Source organism: Poromitra crassiceps (genome assembly GCF_964638095.1).
Source record: "Poromitra crassiceps genome assembly, contig: HAP1_SCAFFOLD_501, whole genome shotgun sequence".
Classification (NCBI taxonomy): Eukaryota; Metazoa; Chordata; class Actinopteri; order Beryciformes; family Melamphaidae; genus Poromitra; species Poromitra crassiceps.
In genome coordinates, this window is record NW_028151907.1 from 59,915 (window position 1) to 82,755 (window position 22,841).

The window sequence follows — 22,841 nt, forward strand, 5'->3', positions numbered from 1 at the left end:
TGATCAATCGAAATTCAGGTCAACTGTCAACGTTGATTGATATATAGCGTTAGTTAAAATTAATCATCTAAGTAGCTAGCTTTACATTGATAAACGTTAATGTTGATTCACGGTAGCTATTATGCTTAGTACATTATATAACGCTCTAGTTAGAATGTCAATAACAGATAAATCTTTGGTTAAACTTTTTTATTGTAATTTCGTGTAAATGTAGCCTACCTGAACGTAACGTTATGTGGGATGACTCCACTGCCTCAAGGTCCCGGCGCAACGGCAGAAAAGGTGGGTAGCCTCGTCAGACTGGGTGCCTGGATGTAGCATTAGCCGTGTTAGCTAGCTTGATCTTAGCAGGTTGTCTGCTAGCTAGGATAGCTCAGGCCCCTCGCTTGGGAAGAAAGGTGGGCGTGTTTGTCAGCACGTAGGCTCACCCCGGCTCACCCCCATAGGTTATGCTAATCGGTGCTCATCTCACGCCCCCCCTAGCTCCACCCTCTCAACCCCCACCTTCGCACTAAAATCAAAATGGCAACGTCCAGCTCGTGTATGACTTGAACTCAATTCAGAAGAACAAATTCAATGGGGTAACGACGTCCATTATATTTACAGTCTATGACTCAGACGCACGTGACGAACGGGTTCAGCTCGACTTTAATGAGTTGAGCAGTAAAATGAGCTTGAAGCGTCCAGCATGTTGTGTGACTTGTTGTTTATGTCTTTATCTAGGTACCGTCTGTACCAGAGGCCTGTACTACGAATGTTGTATTAGAAGATCCAGGATCTGTCCCTTGATCTGGTTTGTCTAAACCAGATCAGCTCGATTGTAGTTAACTTGTACTACGAACGTCGATTGGCACTCGTTAACTCGAACCAGGTTTTTCTAATCAAGCTGACAGCGCGTGCACATGAAAATGCCCGTGCACTGGAGCTCGTGCCCGCAAAAGAGGCGTGGTTTTTAACAACTGCCAATCAGAGTGCAATATGGACTGCTCCAACTCCGACAGCGCCAGACACGCCTATTTCCTCATTGAATGAAACCGCAAATACAAATCTGCGTTGGATATTATTACTGTTCCGAATGACTGTCTAAAGTGACCACTTTTATCCACACCAGTAATTTATTTGAAGAGCGGTTTCGTAGGCTATCTACAGCTCTCTATCTACAGTCTTTTGTGGAAGCAATGTGTAATCTATCTCAGTCCAAAATCCGTATGTAGCTATAGACCATTTAGGCTCAATGAATAATAATGATCCGTGTCTGTACTTTGTTCAGTATATTGTATTTCAATTTGTAACCGTCAAATAAAATAAAATAAAATAAAATAAAATCAATGTGTTTAGTCGCACTGATTGAATAATTCCTATAGGCTAATCAATAAAAAAAAGAATGATAATAAAATAAAATAAATGCTTCTGAACTGAATCGACACGGTATGTGCGGGCATAGATTTCATTTTTAAAAAATAGTCTATTTTGTGGTCACATGGCTATTGTAATGTCAGCAGAGTCGCATATCTCCATATTTCATATAATGATGCTGGAAATATGAAGTTCAATCACATCATACAGGCCAAAAGCAACAGAGTTGCAGCTGCAAAATGCAGGAGTAGCCTAGATATGAATCATCTTAATATGGGATCGCCTGTGTGCAGGTGATCCCATATTAAATTGCTTAGATGTAGTAGGCTGTATGACCATTTCAATTCCAACCCAACGTCAGTCTCAGCTCCGTTGCGCACACGGCACCGTGCGCTTTGGAGACGTTTATGTAACCTTTTTATGCCGGTTTAGTGATATGTCTCCACTCACTATTCAGCTGCAATCGATCAGCGGGGTCAAACAACGTATCTAGGCTACTTGAGAGCACAAAAATGAATATATAAAAACATATTCCAAAGTGGTAAGTAGGGCTTAATTAAAATGTAGCCTGCAACAAGTGCAAGGCTTTAGTCCTTGGTTAATTCAACATTACAATTTGTGCTCCTTCCTCGTCCAGAAAGGGGTTGGCCATTTTTCCAAACTGCTGATTTGATTGGTTCGTGGGCGGTGTATTTAAGGTCTAATCTTATCCTTGCAACTTAACCTGCTGCGGACCAGGTTAAGTGTGAAGCATAAGTTGCTATGGAAATATATGTCGGTAAGAAGTTAACTTGCTTTGTAGTACGGCCAAACCAGGTTTAAACCTGAAGTTACCTCGCTAAACCACTAATCTTGCTTTGTAGTACAGGCCCCAGGAGGACTGCATCTGTGTCTTGGGACATTATGTGAAGGACCTGGGCGTTCTGGGCAGAGACCTGGCCAAGATGGTGGTCCTGGACAATGCCCCCCACACCTACCCATACCATGTAAGCACCCACACCCACCTACTCAACCCACCTACAAGAAGCTAACACAATTAAAGAATGTATCAGAACGACTGGTTTGATCATAGCTTCACTGTTATCTCTCTACCTACAATACACATGATGGAATTCTGGACAAAATCATATCTGACAATACAAATATTCTCATATTTGGGTCCGAGAGACAACATTTCATCAAATGGAGGTCCGTGGCCCTAATGTGGACTCAATTAGTATCAACCAAGAATTTAAAGTCCCTGGAAACCAGAAATATTTTTTTATTATTAATTATTTTTATTTATTGTGTGTGTGTGTGTGTGTGTGTGTGTGTGTGTGTGTGTGTGTGTGTGTGTGTGTGTGTGTGTGTGTGTGTGTGTGCATGTGCGTGTGCGTGCGTGCGCGCGTGTGTGCGTGTGTTGCTCGGCGCATAGCCTACTGACAGAGAGGAAGAGATCTCTGCCGCTGCGAGTGCACAGCGCTTGTGTGTGTGTGTGTGCGCGCGTGCGTGCATGCGTGTGATTCGATTAAATCTTATGACGTGATAAGATCATGCATTTTAGCACCGCGCGCACCGCTCTCTTCAATGAGGAAATGGAAATCCAGACCTTGTAGAAAAGTGTTGATTTTTGGGGTTAGGGTTGAAAGTAATGTCAACCATTTTCTGAGGCACACAATTACTAACATAAGACCCTAAATTTAATAGTTAGAAGGTTTTTGTGGATTTTGGTTTCCAGGGATTTTAAATTTCATTTATCCGTCTCAGTCACAATTGTAGCACAGTTTGCAGCTCGAAAAATGTCATGTTAAGAAGATGAATTCCAAACATGAAGACTTACAATTGTGTTTTTTAAAGAGACCTTTTGGGGTGGTGTCCTAATGTAACTCCCTCTTATCTCACCTCAGTACAGAGGGAAGAGCGTTTGTATTTGAGGTGGTGTACTAATGTAACTCCCTCTTATCTCACCTCAGTACAGAGGGAAGAGCGTTTGTATGAATTGAGGGTGATTTTTATTTTGTTTTGTAGCTGAGGAACACGATGCCCATCACGAGCTGGTCTGGAGCGCAGGAGGACACAGAGCTGCAGAGGCTCATCCCCTACCTGGATCAACTGGCTACCACTGTGAGTCACTGCTATCACATGACATCACCTTTATTACCCGCTTGTTTCATTTGTGGATGATTTTTGTTTTATTGTTATTATTAATTTATTTTATTTTTATTTTTATTTCTTTATTTTTCTTGATAGAGGCCCATTCCTACCATGAATAAAATATGTTTTTTGAATTCTGAGAAATAGTCAAGGGCGATATTGGTCCTTGATCAGCGAGCTGCGCAATCACTGGACAGGCGACCTGTCAATCACGCCCAAGCCTTTATTTTTTATCATCTATTTTACTCTAAACGGGTGAATTAGATAGAACTTCGCCCCCCATACAGTTGGCTTAGAACTTAACTATAGAGACCAAAACTGTTTTTTGTACCAGCCAGGGCTGTAAACATGTTTATTTCTGCTGTAAAGTCAGGCGTTTTAACATGAGGTGAATGGGGAATGACTCCCTTTTGCAGCCAGCCTCAAGTGGCCATTTTTGGAAGTTGGCACCTTGCATGACTGCAGATTGCGACGGTGTGTGATGTGAGCATGGATGGGTGAATGTAGACATTACTGTAAAGCACTTTGAGCGGTCGTCAGACTGCCAAAAAGCACTACAGTATATAAATCCAGTTAATTTACCATTTTACATGTGAGGGTGTCACCTTAGGCTTTGGGGAAAAGAGTGATCGCCATTTTTCACCATTTTATAGATCAAATGACTAATTGATTCGTCGAGAAAATAATCAACAGATAAATCCATAATGAAAATAATCGGTAGTTGCAACCCTAGTCCTGTTCTCCAAACATCTGGTCAGCTGCTGAAACTATGATTATTTACCTTGATTATACCTTCATAGTTACTCCACATGATATCAGTCTATGGAATAAAACTCCTTGTGATTATTGTGGTATTGATGTCTAGTGTGTGTGTGTGTGTGTGTGTGTGTGTGTGTGTGTGTGTGTGTGTTCTCGTGTGTGTGTGTGTGTGTGTGTGTGTGTGTGTGTGTGTGTGTGTGTGTGTGTGTGTGTGTGTGTGTTCTCGTGTGTGTGTCTGTGTGTGTTCTCGTATGTGTGTGTGTGTGTGTGTGTGTGTTCTCGTGTGTGTGTGTGTGTGTGTGTGTGTGTGTGTGTGTGTGTTCTCGTATGTGTGTGTTTAGGAGGATTTCCGGGAGACGCTGGAGGAGGAAGGATCATTTCCACCGGCTGCTGTCTGAAGACTGACACCGCTCCCCGCTTCGATTGCTTGTTTCTCTCATGAGATCTGGCAACCCTGCTCCTCTCCCTCGGACTGTCGGTTCCAGACTGAATCCTAGATGCAGCTTGACTTGTACCGTCTTGAAGCCAGCAGCACACCCTCTGTCTCCCCTAATGACTTGAAAGGCTGTGTGGCACTTTTATACTGTTATACTGTTTATACTCGTAACTTTAAATTCTATTAATTTCGCTGTTCTTTTTTTGCAAATAGAATTGATGTACTGTAAATATTATGTTGTGAATAAATCATTATTTTTCAGGCAGACTGATTATTTGCTTTTGGCAGATATACATATTACTTACTGTATATAATGCATTTCAATACTATCTAATAATATTAATATTAGTCTTTATTCTTTATATATATTTTACATCCAGTCTGCTCCACAGTGAGAGCAGTGAGAATGATCTGAACAGTCTCCTCTGTCTTTCTCTCACTGTGCTTTGTTCAAATGAAAGTAAAATTATTCCCATCCAGCAACCCAGTTTGTCTCTCATTAATGTGCTAATCCATAAGATTCTAGATGGGTGTTTTTATTTTATTTAGTCTTTGTTGCTGACAGCTGAACAATGCTTTGTCGGAAGGTGTTGAAAGTATTGTCACGACACAGGTGAGGCTATTTTACAACCTGTGATCTCTGGATTACACGTATCTAGAGAGGTGATAATAGTGTATTTTTACTTCAGAAATGTGATATTCTATATACAGTCCATGTATTCTACGTATCAGTGGATTGCAGAAGCGCAACCTGCCAACATTTTATTCTGGGTTAGGCTGCCTTGTATCAAGTGAAATTTAGAGGCTGCTGTTAAACCTTTTCACACTGCCAGTAGATGGAGAAACACCTGTAACACCTGCTGTCAATCATAGAGGAGACCTTAGCTGTTCTTATCATGATGCACTCAGCAAGAGGTTTATGTAAAACCACATGCATCTCATCAACACCTGAAGGTCATTTCTTTTCTTAGTCTTTGCACACACAGTCAGTTTTTTTCATCCAAAATTGACGCATGAAAAAAAAAAAAAAATACGACCTCATTTGTGTGGCCCAATCTCAATGTCCGCACTCACAGACTCACGGACTTTGAGGCGCGTGCCCGCGAGGTGTGCGATCATCATTGACACACCGAGTCCGACAATTACGTCCGTCCGTCATTTAAGTTTTCGGACGAGGTTCGATTTTCTGTGTTTTTCGCATCAGTCAATAGCTTTTTGCGAGCTGGGACCCGTCTGTGTTTTCAGATGACGGATTAAGAAAACGCATATGAAGAACAAGCGAACTGTGTGTGCAAAGACCTTTAATCTTAAAGTAGGTACTGAAATGCTAGTTAACATGCCTGACCGGAAGTTGGACACAAAGCTCTCCAGTATTAATTTGAATACGTTTTAAGGCCTAAACATGGTCGTCCGTCAGAGCCTCGCCCCGCCCTCCGAAATGTGGCGAAAACACAGCTCATAGTTCAGGGTTCAGTGGCTCGAAAGCGGACATGTTTGGAGAGAAGCTCGCGCTGTTAGAAAAAAAATCAGGCACAACGCGAGCGGCCGTTGGAGCTAGCGAATAACCACGCCCAACAAATTTACGTAATTTGACGCGCCCGCCCCTCGCTCCACCCCCGCGCCCTTCACGGCAGGGTGAGCATAATTCAGCCGCACGGGGAGGGGGCGCCGTCGGCTGACGGGGGCTGCTCGAAAATGTGACTTCACGGCGACGATACGTGCGTGACGTCAGCTGCAGGAGAGTTGTGATTGGCCGTTGCCTTGGCTCTTCGTCGTAAAGTCGCCTTTCAAGGCAGGATGTTAGATTATAACGAACTAGTTGTGTGGCTTAGCCTTCCCAAATGTTGAGGGTCGTTTTTTAGAATTTAATACATAGAATTGGGAATGTTACATTCAATTTCATTCAGACTGCCTGGCACACAATCTCCGCCATTTTCACACGGAGCTTCCACAGGAGGAGGGAGGGTGTAGTGGCGTCCGAGCATGTAGGGCTCGCTGGCGCCGCCAGACGGCGAGACGGCTCCAATTCGAGGCGGACGGACGACCATGTTTAGGCCAGGCCTATAAAACAGAGCAATTCGTGATTTTGTTACTGTAGTTTCTGCAGAGTAACGTCCATGTACCTTTATGTATTGCAAAGGGATCTGACGGATAGTGCAGTAACAGTCAGCAGCTATGATAGCGCAGCCAGGGGGGGAGGAAGTCCATATGGTCCATCCGGTCATGGGGCACAGGACATTACGTCATCACAGGATTAACGCGATTGGCTGCCTCAGATCTGTTCAAATCTGAGCCAGCCAATCACGTTGTCCTGCGTTGTTTGGGACGTGTATAAAAGGCGACCGCAGATGGGGGTGGGTGGGGGGAACCCCCAGAGAGAGAGGGGGGAGAGGAGGAGAGAGAGGGGGAGAGGAGAGAGGGGGAACCAGAGGAGAGGAGGGGAGAGGAGAGAGGGGGAACCAGAGGAGAGGAGGGGAGAGAGGAGAGCAGAGGGGGAGAGGAGAGGGGGAACCAGAGGAGAGAGAGGGGGGAGAGGGGGAACCAGAGGGGGGAGAGGAGGAGAGAGAGGGGGAACCAGAGGAGAGGGGAGAGAGGAGGAGAGAGAGGGGGGAACCAGAGAGGAGAGCAGAGGGGGAACCAGAGGAGAGGAGGGGAGAGAGGGGGAGAGGAGGAGAGAGGGGGAGAGGAGAGAGGGGGAACCAGAGGAGAGGAGGGGAGAGAGGAGAGCAGAGGGGGAGAGGAGAGGGGGAACCAGAGGAGAGAGAGGGGGGAGAGGGGGAACCAGAGGGGGGAGAGGAGGAGAGAGAGGGGGAACCAGAGGAGAGGGGAGAGAGGAGGAGAGAGAGGGGGGAACCAGAGAGGAGAGCAGAGGGGGAACCAGAGGAGAGGAGGGGAGAGAGGGGGAGAGGAGGAGAGAGGGGGAACCAGAGGAGAGGAGGGGAGAGAGGGGGAGAGGAGAGCAGAGGGGGAACCAGAGGAGAGAGAGGGGGGAGAGGAGGAGAGAGAGGGGGAGAGGAGAGAGGGGGAACCAGGGGAGAGAGGGGAGAGGAGAGAGGGGGAACCAGAGGAGAGGAGGGGAGAGAGGAGAGCAGAGGGGGAGAGGAGAGGGGGAACCAGAGGAGAGAGAGGGGGGAGAGGGGGAACCAGAGGAGAGAGAGGGGGAGAGGAGGAGAGAGAGGGGGAACCAGAGGAGAGGGGAGAGAGGAGGAGAGAGGGGGGGAACCAGAGAGGAGAGCAGAGGGGGAACCAGAGGAGAGGAGGGGAGAGAGGGGGAGAGGAGGAGAGAGAGGGGGAGAGGAGAGAGGGGGAACCAGAGGAGAGGAGGGGAGAGAGGGGGAGAGGAGAGCAGAGGGGGAACCAGAGGAGAGAGAGGGGCGAGAGGAGGAGAGAGAGGGGGAGAGGAGAGAGGGGGAACCAGGGGAGAGAAGGGGAGAGGAGGAGAGAAGAGAGGGGGAACCAGAGGAGAGGAGGGGAGAGAGGAGAGGAGAGCAGAGGGGGAGAGGAGAGGGGGAACCAGAGGAGGGGAGAGGAGAGGGGGAACCAGAGGAGAGGAGGGGAGAGGAGGAGAGCAGAGGGGGAGAGGAGAGGGAGAGAGGGGGAGAGGAGAGGGGGAACCCCTCCCTCCCACCCCCACAGTGCCCAGGGGCACTGTAGGAGTGGGCAATTCTTTCCACCATACTGATTTACATAAAGTAAGTGAAGGGCCATACATTTGACATCATACCTGCCAACACTTGCAGGAGTCTCCCTATTTTTAACCCTCTCTCCTGCTGTGATTGGTCATTTCTCATGTTAATGCCCCTATACACACACACATACATATATATATATAGCCTACCGGTGTGTGTCATATATATATATATATATATATATATATATATATATATATATATATATATATATATATATATATATATATATATATATACAGTATATATATAAAGAAAGTCAAATAACATTAAAATAGGATGGCATGTAGGATTTTGTCTTTCAATATCCTCATTGCAGCCTCGCTTGGTGTTGTTGCTTCTCACAGGAATGTGTCCCTCTAACAGAGAGCCCAACATGAGCATGAGCGCCTGGCAAATGAGGAAACTGGAGCAACTCCTTAAACATCCGTTTTGTTAGCATTCCATTTGCAGAAAAGTTGAGCTGGGAAGTTCACTGTTCACTTCTCAGATTCACTCGCTAGCCATTGTTAGCAATAACAATTGATAACAACCCAGATAGCAAAAGACGTTAATTCAACGTTGAATTTTGGTCAAATTGGTTATTTGTGGTTGAGGTTGAAAAATCTATGTTGACTCAATGTTAAATTACAGATACCATTTCAACGTTTGAAAAAATGTTGTTGAATCAACATTGTATAGATGCTGGTTTTTCAATGTTGAAATGTCAACATTAAAATGACATAGTTTCAATGTGTGGTGGGCTGATTGCTGTGGGCCCCCTCCCCCTTGCGAGGGTAGGCGGGGGCAGCTCGCGAGACCAGCTAGATCTCCCGGGACTTGAGTTAAAACTGTTTGGCGGGCAATGGGCAATGTCTGGCTCTCTGGCTCCCTGGAGGAAAGTGGAAATTCAGGAGACAAACTGGTAAGTCCTTATGAGATTATAATGTATTATCCCCTTGTGATACCATCATCTGGCTGTCATCGTTTGACTAAATGTTAACTTTGTGAATTATTGCCGTGGCAACTGAGGTTGTAGCTGCTGTCGACTAACGTTAGCAGCTAGCATGCTATGTGCCTCATAAAGGCTGATGCTAGCTAACGCTAACATTAGCCAGACAAACGGGTACATCCTTATGATATTATAATTTATTATCCCCTTGAGATACCATCATCTGGCTGTAATCGTTTGACTAAATGTTAACTTTGTGAATTATTGCCGTGGCAACTGAGGTTGTAGCTGCTGTCGACTAACGTTAGCAGCTAGCATGCTATGTGCCCCATAAAGGCTGATGCTAGCTAACGCTAACATTAGCCAGACAAACGGGTAAATCGTTATGATATTATAATTTATTATCCCCTTGAGATACCATCATCTGGCTGTCATCGTTTGACTAAATGTTAACTTCGTGAATTATTGCCGTGGCAACTTAGTCCGGAGGTTGTAGCTTGTTAACATTATTAGCTGGTATGCTGACTCTTGAGGCACACACGTAGCTTGTGGGCCTGTAGGGGGGTGCGTGCTGCGGTGCTGCGAGCCCGACTCCGCTGCACCTCGGGGTGGGTGCAGCGGAGTCGAGCCCCGGGCCGCCGGCCGTCTGGAGCTCATGTGGCGATTAGTCCGGACCAATTCCGCAGTGGAGAACGGACCGTTTATTTCAGTACTGCAGCGAACATAATGTACAGCTTCACTGTCACGCATGAAACTCTTCCTCTGATAACTGAAGTAACTTTCAGTTCTCTCTAGTCTTAGCGTTTCGCTAGGCTAAACACACACACACACCACTGACTGCGTGTCACGTCATCACGTCGCCCCTCTCTCTCTCACACACACACACACACACCTCACTGACTACGTGTCCACGTCATCACGTCGCTCCTGTAGGCTTATGTCTGACCCAAAACATTGACAGCATATCGCCCAGCCCTAATCCAACCATGAGCAATTAGGCTCTATCAATGCAATATGCTCTTGCACAACAATCCACAATAATATATACCAAATAATATAGACCAAATAAAGAAAAAACATTGCGTGGATGCATAACTGGGACGTATCCTCAGTAGACGCAGGCAGGATTTTGTCAATGTAGTCATATTTGCATTGCACCTGAAGGCTGATATATTTTTAATGTTAGTTTATGCATTATTTTTGATTCTGATTTGTTTTTCTCCATTTTCAGGGTTGTGATACAAGGAGTTGAGAGGATTCGCTGCAATACACAAGGCCAAGTAATAATTCCAATTATAGTAGCACCACCTCTCTTTACTTAAGATTACATTACATTACGTCATTTGGCAGACGCTTTTATCCAAAGCGACTTACAATAACACACTTTTTGTCAGCAATAGAACAACCAACTATAGAGCACAGTCTATGACAACTACAGATTCTTAAGGAACGAGTTTAGTTTAGGATTTTTTTTTTTTTTTTTTTTAATAGAAAGAGAAAGAAGTTAGATCTTCTATAAGAAGATGACTTCTTATTGGGCTAAGAGATGTAGAGTCAGCAGAATTGTAAGGGGCATCGAGAAAGATATCATTGAGGAATATGAGGAAACTCTTTATAATCAAAGGGAAAATTTACACCACTGTGTGAATAGGGAACCACCCTTCAGAATATCACACGTTTCCCAACCAGCTTCCCATGTACAAATGGAAAGTGATGATACGGATGGTAGTGTAGCTGGAAATGATGAAGTTGAATCAGATCATGTACAAATGGAAAATGATCATACAGATCGTAGTGTAGCTGGGAATGATGAAGTTAAATCAGATTCTGACTCTGACCCCGATGATGAACATCGGCCTGTTGTTAGCAATAACAGTTGATAACAAGGCATTTCGTGGCATTTTGCGCATACAAACACTGCAGCAACATGTCCACACAGATAGAAGTAGGCCGTGCTGTGTGTACAGCTGATTTAATGAGACACAAACAAGACAGAAGTGCTAAATAGCATTTATACGATTATAACTACTGTTGTTGCGCAGATGAGCCATCTTGGATTTTTGAGGTCGGGGCTGCGAGGCTCCTACGAGTTTGGAATGGGAAATACCAGCTGGTTTAATGAGACAGTAACAGAGCCAACGTTTCAGGGTTGATCTAACAGCACACTGGTTTGACTGGAGTTAGAAGTTCTACACACACAGGCAAACCGTGTGACCTGACCAATCAATGAGTTACATTGGATCGGGTTGAATCGAATGGAAAATCACACTAAAGATGTCAACATATTTAAAATGTTCTATATTGTCACACATTAATCAACCTGCCACACATTAGAAAATACACATTGGAGAGAACATCATAGCCAGAAATACAATATAATACATTGAAGAAGTTGAAAAATAGTATAAAAGTAGCAAAGAATAGTATCTGCACGTCCCGATCACCTTTTTTTGCCTCCGAGTCCGAGTCATATGATTTTGAGTATCTGCCGATACCGAGTCCCGATCCGATATTTCTGCAATGCATTGCAGAAATAGTTGGGACAACAAGTTGGGACAACTTGGATGCTTTTTCCCCCCTTTCTTCTAAGTGTTTAAGTGTTTTTATTTTAACCAACCAATATGACATCTTTGTACGGCTCTTTTATCACAACCACAACTCAGTTAGTGCAGCATTGGTTTTAAACCAAGTAAACAAAATAAAATATCTTTACAGCTTATGGTAAAGGGGGTACTTTGATTCAGAAATCAGGGAAAGGGGGTACTGAAGCCAGAAATGTTTGGGACCCACTGACTTCTCTGGCTATCTCTGGGCTGGTATTAATTTGCATGCGGCGTTTCACTGGCTGTCTGCTATTGTTTCGAGTTTCGGCCAATGAGCCACATCAATAGAATTAAGCATGCTTGCTAGATGGGGGCGGGGTGCAGCTCTGTTTACAAGTGAGACAACATGGAGAGTCACTGAGGACAGTCTGCGTGGATTAAAATGATTGAAACTTTATCTGTGAGACGAGTGCAGTCCGGCCACTTCATCTGACAACATGGAGGAACGACAGATTTTATTCACAAGACAGACGGAATGCAGACAACAAAAAGACATGTTCATTATGGCAACTTTACTGATGCAGGCAGGCAGTGCAGAACACTTCTGGCTTTTCTTCCTAGTCCGACTCCTAGGTGAGTTTAATCATGATCCCTAACTAACGTTACGTCTTGTTTCTGTTTTAGCCACTGTGCGACCATCTAGTTATTATGGTTGGACATGTGTTTTTGTATGTTTTATCGCGTTCTGATGTGTCGCTAGTCGAACACTAAACAAAGAGTATGGAAGGAAAGAAGCGACAATTGACAATAGAACCGTGGCCATTTTGGCGCCGCAGACAACAGGACAATAGCACAGAGGTTTGTTGCGCCCCAAAATGGCCGATCTCTTGTGCGCTGTTGCAATAGATTAGTTGTCGCTTCTTATCAATGCTCACTACTAAAGTTAAAACTGCGTGTGTTGCTGCGCAAGAGGGCTCGTGTTTACGATGAATATGACAAATTGCAATGATAAAATAAATGACAGATTGTTTATTTGGATGACTGAAATGTGAGAATTGCCATATTTGTTTTGTGACGTTGTTATCATTGTTTTTATACATAAAAATCCGATCTCTTCCCCCCGAATCCGGATCAGTTGAAAATCACGTGATCGGCCCCGATTTCCGATCACGTGATCGGATCGGGACAACCCTAATCTGCAGTAAACACCAATATGTTGATTTTGCAGGTTTAAGCTATTTAAAATGACACCCCCCCCCCCCCCCCCCTGATATATGGGGTTATTTTTGCTACTTTGCTACTATTTTTCAACTGTAAATGTATTATATTGTATTTCTGGTTATGATGTTCTCCAATGTGTATTTTCTAATGTGGGGTTCATACCATGACCTGTAGGTGTGACAATATGGAATGATATTTTAAATGTTGATCTTATTGTGATTTTCCATTCAACCCAATCCGATGTGACTCCCTGAATGGTCAGGTCACACTAGGCACGTTTACATGGAGCCTATCAGATTGTAATAGGTTTAAAAGCCCAAACGGATTAAAAATGCTCCATAAACACCTCAATCAGATTAAACAGGGTAGTTTAAACCTTTTCATGAACTGATCATAAGATTGGATTATCATTATGTGTTTGGACCATCGACCTACCGTAAATTCCGGACTATAAGACGCACCGGTCTATAAGCCGCGGGACCAAAATTGACTATTTTTTTCTTCTATAAGCCGCACCGGTCTATAAGCCGCGGGTGTTTTGATGTTTAATTACCATATGAAAGGGTTCGTGCACAGAGAGGAATGTCGGAAAAGAGATGGCTGGGGAAAGATTGGGGAAGCTCCCATTTATTAACATTTCAACAAAACAAAACAAAAGTCAGGTCACTAATCCCCAGACAAAATCACACAACAATAGGCTATATGTGCAGCAAACCTGTAACCAGAGAAGTCAAGTCACTAATCCTCGTCTTCCTCTTCTTCCTGCGTACTGAAACCACCAAAGTCCTCATCTTCAGTGTCGGAAACGAACAGGTTCAGGGTGGCTTCGTCAACCACTCTCCTCTCTCCTTCATTGTCACTCAAAACCAACGAACTCCTCTTCGTCACTGTCGGCATCGAACAGCCTCTGAAGCCTCTGACGGCCCTCAGCGCCAGCTGTGGCGGCATCATCCTCTTCATCCCGCAGCAGTCCAGCGTTTTGGAACCCGTTGGTGATTGTGGATGTTTTCACACTCCTATAATATTCCGTGCTGAGACAGTTCCTCCTGCTGCACCGTCCAACGCCTCACCATTGACTCATCGATGCCCAGGTTACGCGCGGCTGCTCTTTCCCTCTTTTAATGCGAGATTGACTGCTTTCAACTTGAAAGCTGTCGTGTGAATTTCTGCGTACCTTCCCCATGGTAAGTGAGAGTGTTGCTTCTACTGCTCGTTCTCATGCTGTCGAGAACGAGCAAAGCTTTTTTTTTGGTGAAAGAATCCTCCAGGGCGCTTCTTGTTAACAGTCCGAGTGAGTGGCAGGTCGAACGTCAAAGGCACTTCATCCATATTTATGATCTGCTCCGGTTCGATGGAATATTCCTTGATCTTCCTTTGTGTGAATTCGCCGAAGTTTGTGATTTTCTCCTGGTAGTCGGGGGAGGGAGTTGATGGCCGAGTGGCCGTTTGCTTACCGTAATTACCATATGTAAGTGGTCACGCACAGAGGGGATTGTCGGGAAAGAGATGGCTGTTTGAAGAAGCTCCCATTTACCGTATTACCGTAACATTTCAACAAAACAACATAACACAACACCACCGTTGTTTATTTTTACAGTGCACACAGTGTCCGCGGTGTGGTGAAAAGAGGGCAAGAGAGGAAATTAAAACAGAAGTGGATTTATAGTTAGAAAGAGTGCTAAAAAAGAGATTTTATTTGTATTTTTTTTTTTTTTTCTGAAAAAATCCATAGATAAGACGCACCGTTATATAAGCCGCAGGGGCCAAAAAACGGGAAAAAAGCCGCGGCTTATAGTCCGGAATTTACGGTATATAAGATGGACGCCATTTCACCTCCCGTTTAGTGAAGCCGCTGCATGTTAGATCGCCGCCCTGACGGCTGAATCCAGTATTAGGTCACAAGGCCCGCCTCCCCACGTTAGTGGATGGGAAAATCACAACCGAAATAATCACAGTATGCATCAGATAATTTTTTTCCAAAGGTGGTTTGTATCATTTTAGATAGTCATTATCATGCTAATGCCTGTGCAAGTGGTCATTTTTCTGATCAGTTTGTTTTTAAGTAGTTATTTGACATATAAAAAGGGATAAAAATGGATGATTGACAGCTGTGGCAGCCAGTCTCAAGCCGTCATTGGCTGGACAGGCTCTGCACATCATAGAACACACACGGCTTCATGTTATCTAACGCTCCCGGGAAGTCAGGTGGCTCATGTTGGCTGTGCTGGCTACCAGACATCAATGGACCCCAATAAAAAGAACATTGTTTTGAGGAATGAAAACAAATGATTTGTGCGCGAGGAATTAACGTTGGTTGGGGACTGAAGTAAGTTCAGAAAATATGTGTTTTATGAGTTACTCCAGCTACGTTATAAGTAGGCTACACAATGGTTTTAACTCATTCACCGCCAATTAGGGATGCAACGATTATTTTTTTTGATCCACGATTATAGTCTGAGAAAAAACCACGATTATCACGGTTTCACGATTATTGTTATGGACGTATAAAAATCACATGAGCATTCTCTAAATAGAGGTTTTATTGTATTTCCCCCACAATCTTAACAGTTGCTGCCTTCCGGAATACTAATGCATGATATGGATTTTTACAGCCGATAGTATAGGCCTACGCTAACCGATAAATATTCTCCTGGCCAATAACCGATACGATAAACATACTATGTTACTTTTTTCACATTTTTGTATTTAAAAAAATAAGTTCTTAACCTGTATTTTATGCACACCTGGGATTAAAAAAAGAAGAAAGGGCAGATGTAGTGAGCAAAGATGGATGATTTAATATTCCATGGCTCTGACCTAATCAAATCTAACTGACATCACTATTGTGAACATAAAACAAACAACATTTCTGATATAGAATATGATTGTATTACTCAATAGTCAATACAAAAAATATTTTATTATTACTTTATAGAAGCGAAAGCCTATAGCTGCTTAGTCTGCAGAAAAAACACAAAAGGCATAGTAACTTAGACTCTTATTGGCATGTTACTGGCAACTAAATGTGCCGTCTGAAATGAATTTTGCATTGGGGTCAGTTCTATTGAAGTGATGATGGGGCAGGCATGGAAAGCCTCACTATAAGCCATCATGTGTCGTTTCACTTTTTACTGGAAAATGCTCCCTCTGGATTAAAGAAAGGACACTCTGTGGTGTTGACTGGTGTTTGTTATGTAAATGTGCGCATTTGTTTTCCTTGTCTCAGTCAGATCATGACTGCCAAGCAGCTAGCTACGTTAGCTTCACGTTATTAGGCCTACATGTAACGTTAGCGGGTTGCTTTTGGAGTTAACACAAACCCTTGATGTTTCTTTTCATGTAAAGCATGAGGTTCTCTATGGTTTAGGCCAGCGCTGGGAGCATGAAGTGCTTTAAATGCGGGGATGTTTGGTCACAACGAGCTTGAGGAACTATGTACGCTAGGCCATGGCCAGCTAGCTAACATTAGCCACAACAGCTAACGTTAACGTCAATGACTGTATGTTAACGCTAAACAAATCCGCTGCCTCTTCCCCACGTTTGGTTTAACGTAACACCAGCTCAGACTTTCCCCTAATCTCAGAAACCTTGCGGGACATGTATTGCAACATTTATGTTGGGCTGGCATCCATGGCTAGGTTACAGACTAGCTACTACTGGGAGACATGGCAGCTGCCTGTGTTTGGTGCCTCCGCTAAATAGTCCGTGCGGAAACGAAGCGAGAGACAGGTTCCTCTCCTTCCAGCGCCGTCTGCGCCGCATGGGAGTTTAAACTGACGGACTGTTGTGAAACAAAACACTCAGTGTAGCGGAGCCTCTGCGGTTATATAACCGTGACGTTTTAAATCGTGGTTAATAGTCAAACCGGTTAACCCCTGCATCCCTACCGCCAATGACGTCTTTGACGTGTTATCAGAAATAGCCCTCCCCGCCAATGACGTGTTTGACGTGTTTTTGTTTTTATTACTGCAGGGCGTAGTTTAAACACTTCCCCAGCCTGTCACATGGTATCAGGTCCCTAGCATCTAAGACAACACGTGAACAAACACATACCGCAGCTGTTGTTTTGAAATTGAGCAAGAGGAAAAGCAGAAAACGGGTAACGCTTCCTTGTGCAGACAGGAGAAACGCCATTGAAACGCGCCTCGGCGCGCTGCACGAGCTGGAGTCGCCTTCCTCTGTGCCAGCCGGGAGAAAGTAATCAAGAGATGTGTTTGATCATCGGAGGAATGAGGAAATGATCGATCAGTTTGCGAGGGCGGTGAGGACGTGTTGAATAGCCGAGGGGAAAACGGGAACGATCAGATAGCAGGGAGGATATGACAGGGAGACATGGACGAGGATGGGTGCAAAATAAACACAACAGCAAGGCACAAGGCATAAGCGGCAGTCACAGCAGCCCGCTGTCCTTTCTCAAGAGCTATTCAGTTCATGAAATCGCTGGGCTGCGTGCCCTCCAGTGTTGCTCCTGGCCAATCCCAGCGCCACAGGGCGTGGTTATTGCTTATCCTATGTGGGGTTAGAAATCTAAAAGGGGGATCGGGGATCGTGTGTGTGTGTGTGTGTGTGTCTGTCTGTCTGTCTGTCGGTGTGTCTGTCTGTCTGTCTGCACACTCACACAGAGTAAACTGTATTGTTGAATGTAAAAAAAAAAGCACTTCATGTGTATATATATATATATATATTTTTTTTTTTTGTCATTTGTGTCCTAACGAATCATATTTACATGTCTGATGTCAATACAGTTCAAAATAAAAGAATTGAGAGTGAGTTCTGCCTGAGATTGTGCCCTTTTACAAAAATTGCCTTTTCTCCTGTTTATTTTCTCAGGGAGAACTTTTGGGGGAAAACAGGGTGTATATAAATGGCTATAAGTAGAGTACAGAACATGCTAAAAGCTCACTTTTTTTTCCCTGGTGAACCCAGAGACGTACATCTTCATTTTGAGGTATTGCAAATCACTCTGGTGCTAATAGATAATTTACTGTGGGTCTTGAAAGATGACCAACAATTATGAAAATCTTTGGCCTGTGCTAAATATTGGCAGTCCTAAACTGGCGGTGAATGAGTTAACATGCAGGCTAGCATTAGCTGCTTGCGCTAGTCGGCTGTTTTTCATATTACTATAACTTAACAACCGATAACGATAGCTGGAATAACACAATAATAGACACATATTTTCAGAACTGACCAGGTTGTCCAACTGACAGGAAATGTGTTTTATAACGTTAACTCCCGTCCCGGGTATAAGATGAGATGAGGCCTAGTAGTACACAACCACCATTAGCTCATCGCTAATGGGTTAGCATGACATACAAACAGACGTTTTATTTTTTGTAGGCTATTAAAGCAACAAACATTTTTATATGCATATCTGGGGGAAATGCTTGGTCTGTGGGGATGTTCGTTCTTCACAAGCTCCTCTCTTAGTAACGATATACCAGGCAATAGACCAGGCAGCCTGGCTCACGCACTCACTGGGCTAACTAGCCTTGTACCAAGACGCTGATTACATTACACTGCATTACATTGCAGTGTAATGTAATCAGCGTCTTGGTACAAGGCTATGGGCTAACGTTAGGTTGGGCTGCCCACACACTGTACCGGGGCGGTACAACAACGTAGCCTCACGGTTAGATATGTTAAACCAACATTTGCGCCAAAAGAAATGTAATCATAAAATTAATCAAAATGCCACGGAAACATTAGGCTAGCTTAGTCAACACAGCAATCCCCCCAGTGAGGCTGAAGGTGAGTGAGTGGCCTGCCTCCACTTCCGGCCCGGGCTGAGAGCGCTGAGAGCACTCAGCAGCCTGGAGGTCTAAAATCTCCGACAACCAAAATCAGATTTTCGTACAGGCGTCATTTTGATAAACTGATCTCATAGTGGGACTCTTCCTGGTTACTTTTGGCGAGACAAAAAATATTACAACTTAAAGCCCCAATCAGTAAGTTTTCCACTGCGCCCTCTGCATGCATTAGTATCGATAACGATATCGCCGTTCAAAGTCAACAAAACACAGCGCCAGAAGCTCTATGTACATGTTGTGACATCGGGTACTCACCACGTGATGAAATAATAATCCATAGTTCCGTGAAACATCATTTTCGTAGCAAATCCGAATCGAGTTACTTCCTCGTTTTCATGAACACAGCGCTTCCGCTGTACAGCGCATGCGCGCATGGTTTTCTTTTTTCTTTTTTCTTGCTACGGGACGTGACAGACAAACTGCTTAGTCCCAGTGCTGGCCAATGGAGGGCGGTGTGGGATAAATAAAGACGAGGGTCTCCCTATTAAAAGTCAATCTACCATGTCCTGTCACTAAAAAGCAGTTATATTACAGTAAAAAATGTCAAAAATCTTACTGATTGGGGCTTTAAAGTGTAATATTTACAGAGCTAAACTGTATATAAATACACAACGCACTGTGCGCATTCTAGAAACAGCAGCTCTACATAAGAAAGTTCAGAGGGGCGTGGAGCTCTCACAGGTTCTCAATCAAGGGCGCTACTGCGCAGACTCTGGTTCAGTGATCTGGCTGGATTTTGGCTTCAAAAGAACATACAGGGAGGAGATAGGGACACTCCCTCCATTCATATTATATCTCAATGGTTTGGACATAGATAATCTCCCGGAGCTAGCTCATGAAGTTTATAGTGCATGTAAGGCTAGAATTGACTGGGCTAAGCTATCCAGGGCTGATGTGTTATCTTACTATGGGAAAACTGATGACCTTCTGAGTAATGTATATTTACCCTTAGGTGCTGTTATGTGTGCTGATGTCAATTGTAAAAATGAGTCACACCGTAAAGACCTCTGTGCCATGTATGACTGTATTGTGGGAGCTGTGTATGAGGCCAGTAGGCCTTACAATACCAAGCCTAAGGCACACAACATCAAGCCTGGCTGGAATAAGCATGTTGCTGCACTTCATACAGAGGCTAAGGAGGCCTATTCACCTTATTCACCACGCCCACTTTTTCTCTCTTCCGCGTTCAACACAAACGTATTTGTTCTTCCGGTTCAGCGCTAGTTGCCTACTGTGGCTAATATCAGCTGCTACTTAGTTATGTTATATGGCAGTAAAATGCCACTGAATGACCAAATTGATATAACTTTTAACCATTTCGAGTAACACTGTTTCCATACGGATCACCAGCGTTAGGTTGTTGTTTTATAACGTGGCTATTCATAACGTTTTCTATCTCGGATGCGTTATTTCGAATCGCACATAGGTTACGCCTCGTGCAAACTATGTGCGTTTCAGGACGCAACAGCCTCGACTCCACTAACGTCATCTTTAGAGCACAATATTCCTGGAATGCAAGTTTAACTAAACGGTTACATATCCTCTGCATTCTACATAAAATTAAGATATTACGGGTTGTTTTATTTTGTATGTTACATACGTATTGGCCAAGATATGTTACTTTATGGGGGAGTAATTCTGCCAGTTTAGATGCGGAGTGTGCGCAGCCATCTTGCCTGCAGAGTTTTTGGCAAGTCAAAACGGAAATACTATTACAAAATGACGTAATGCGGAAGCGTCCATGTGTGGGCAAAGAATAAGGTGAATAGGGCCTGGGTCTTGGAGGGTAGGCCTAGGCAGGGTCCTGTCTTGGATCACAAAAAAAGCACAAATGCTAAGTTCAAATATGCAGTCCGCTATGTAGGTAAGAATGAACAAGCAATGAGAGCTGACTCTATGGCTGAGAAGTTGCTTGGTAACAATGTCACTGGCTTTTGGAAGGAGGTGAGAGCCCTGAACAGGAGCAATACATTGTTGCCATGCACCATAGAGGGGGTCTCTGGTACAGACAACATAGCTGAGTTGTGGAGGCAACACTACTCTGACCTTTTTAATTGTGTGACAAGCGATCCCTTTAAAACACTAGAAGGGCCGTCAAAGGGGTCACGTGACCCCTGTGAGTTAAAATAAAATATATCTTTGCACTCGATCGAGTTCCAAATCCCTACTTTCTTGACTTTTCCTAAATATGTCTGTTGTACGACCCTGTGTTCATACATTTTCAAAATCAGACCGATATCATGCGCTATCTACGCTTTGATGACAAGAGCACAAGGGCTGCCGGCCTTGTGGAGGACAAATTTTAGCCTAGGTAAACCCAGCCCCCACGTGACCTGCTCTCTCAGTTCCCAGTCACTAGCGTCTAGACTCCGGGCCATTCAAATCGATTTCTGGGGCGATTGAAAGACCCACGCAGACCCGCAGCCAATGAGTGACGGCATGACTGCCAACATCAGTCCTGCCGTGATTGGCCAATCAGAGAGTGCGTCTTTGTCAATGACGTGTAACAGCTGCAGCGGCTTAGCACTACCTAGCCGTTAGCATTTGGCCTCTCTAAAGCATAGCTCCCGAGCTAGCTACTAGCTATATGGCTAGCTATATGGCTATGCAACTACGTTGAGGAAATTCAAGTGAAAAACAGCTGTTAATAAAAATGTTTTTTGTTTGATACTCTATTCTGTTGTATTGTCATGTGAGAATGAAAACAGCTATAGTAATAGTACTTCAAAACAGTGGTTCTCAAAATGTTTCCACATAAGGATCCTTAAACTGAATAATGTGATGCTAGGTCTTTTGATAAAAATAACACCTATATCGAAATCGGATTTTAGCGGATCATACAAGCCGGGGCTTCAGAGCTGATCACTTGGACACATTTTACGGCGAAATTATCTGATAAACTTGTCTGTGCAGCTCTGTGGTGATCAGGTAATGTCTTCATAGCATTGTGATTATGATTTAATGCATTATGGAAGATAAACGCTGATTTAACATAATTAAAATAATTCCCTACCAAACATGTAAACTGACGCTTCTGGGCAGTAGACCATTTGGGCATGGTCTCATGTGTATGGTTTATTTAGCCTACTCAATCTCTCCTGAGATTATAACGTTAACCTGTTAGGACGCTGTGAGCTTGTGTATATAAGTCCAGAGAACTTGATGCAAACAAAGTGACAAAATATCCTGGCATCGGGTACACGAAAATTAACGTTATTAAATGCTGTAACGTTAACTGTAATTCTCATGTGTATTTTAGCCTACTCAATCTCTCAGCCCATTTTGATGCTGAACCAAATGACCAGTCCGGCTGCAATGATTGATTTGTGAGGCAGCATATGCCAATGGAAGGCTGGGTAGCATTAGCTAACGTCATCCAGGCTACAGTAACATTAGGCTATTATAGTTATGAAACGCTGATTCAAACGTTACAATAATAAGACACAATAGGAGCCAGTTACCCTACTGTAGCTAGAGAGTAATTTCAGACCACCAGATATCACCATATTTATGTTATTAAATGCTGTAACGTTAACGGTAATTCTCATGTGTATGGTTTATTTATAAGCATTCATTGATTGAAGCAGAGTGCTGGTCGGTTAAGTTTCTCTATAGTCATGTCCTCTGCTCCAATCTTCGGTTGGTAGTTTCTTCTGTCTCTCGTCCAGCAGCTGCAGATGTCATCATTATCCACGTTATTGATGATTATTTATAAAAAAATCTCATTGTGTAAATATTTTGTGAACGCACCAATAGTTAGAGAAGGAAACCTCTCTGCATTTTATTTTGTTTTTTAATAAAAGTAGGCTACTTGTGATATCTCACGTGGCTTTGATTCATCATTGCAAATTCAGCCCAATTTGTAGAAAATGCAGATGTGAACAGCTAGGTTTAATGACAAATATGGAATATCACCCAAGGAAATACCACGGTTTAATGCCAACAGATAAACCATACAGATTT

At 43.8% G+C, this 22,841-nt stretch overlaps 1 long non-coding RNA gene across 1 annotated transcript; it reads left to right on the forward strand.

Moving 5' to 3' along the window:
- The first annotated feature begins 2,228 nt into the window (after positions 1-2,228).
- On the forward strand, positions 2,229-4,937 carry LOC310771289. Its single transcript, XR_014552405.1, has 3 exons — positions 2,229-2,342; positions 3,364-3,459; positions 4,590-4,937. It is a non-coding gene; the product is annotated as an uncharacterized lncRNA (long non-coding RNA).
- Positions 4,938-22,841: the final 17,904 nt, after the last annotated feature.